Below are 1,120 nucleotides of genomic sequence, written 5' to 3'. Positions count from 1 at the left end.
TATGAATATGTTAAACTTTGGTGTTGATGAAATATCTGATTCAACATGCCTCCAGAGACACACTGATTGGGAATTTCATCACAACCATACAAACTCCCTTATACACATACGGCCAGTATAGTGTGAATTTCCATAATAATGTTCATGTATTAAGAGAAAGGAGCGTTTAGTTCTTGGTACACACACACACACACACACACACACACACACACACACACACACACACTCTCACACACACACAAAGATATATGTATGTACGTATGTATGCATATGCCCTCATTCATGAATTATTTTACTTGTTTCAGTCATTTGATTGCGGCCATACTGGTGCATCGCTTTTTCGTCGAGCAAATTGACCCCAGGACTTATTCTTTGTAAGCCTAGTACTTATTCTTTCGGTCTCTTTTGCCGAACTGCTAATTTACGGGGTCGTAAACATACCAGCATCCTTTGTCAAGCGATGGTTGGGAGACAAACACTCAAACACACACACACACACACACACACACACACATACACACACACATACATACATATATATATACATATATATATATATATAATATATATATATATATATATAATATATATATATATATAAATACGACGGGATTATTTCAGTTTCCGACTACCAAATCCACTCACAAGGCTTTGATCGGCCGCAGACTACAGTAGAAAACACTCGCTTAAGTTACAACGCAGTGGGACTGAACCTGGTTGTGAAGAAAGACGAAAAGGTACATAGTACAAGCTTTATTCAAAAATCAAAAAGAGACCTTTTATTTCCAAGTAAGTGTAATTAGATTTTAAAAAAAGCGAAATCTTCTACACAGTATACTCTCGAGTGCAATTGGTTATATTTATTAGCGACTGCTCTGTTTAATATATCGAACTGATCAAATTGTAATTTACGTAAGGACAATGAGACAAATAAAACGTTGCTGTTTGGTAAATAGAACTCATAGCCTATCTTGGAATTACTTCTAAATATAATAATGTTAAAAATATAATACTAATATTTCACATCGTAAAATTTGTCTTAGATAAATACTCATCAAATGGTAAAACATGGTAAAATCATGTCTTGCAATGATATCTATACAGCACATTTTTTAGCTGT

The sequence above is a fragment of the Octopus sinensis genome, linkage group LG16, assembly GCF_006345805.1.
Source record: "Octopus sinensis linkage group LG16, ASM634580v1, whole genome shotgun sequence".
In the NCBI taxonomy this organism is placed as follows: domain Eukaryota; kingdom Metazoa; phylum Mollusca; class Cephalopoda; order Octopoda; family Octopodidae; genus Octopus; species Octopus sinensis.
Note: the sequence above shows the minus strand (reverse complement) of the source record.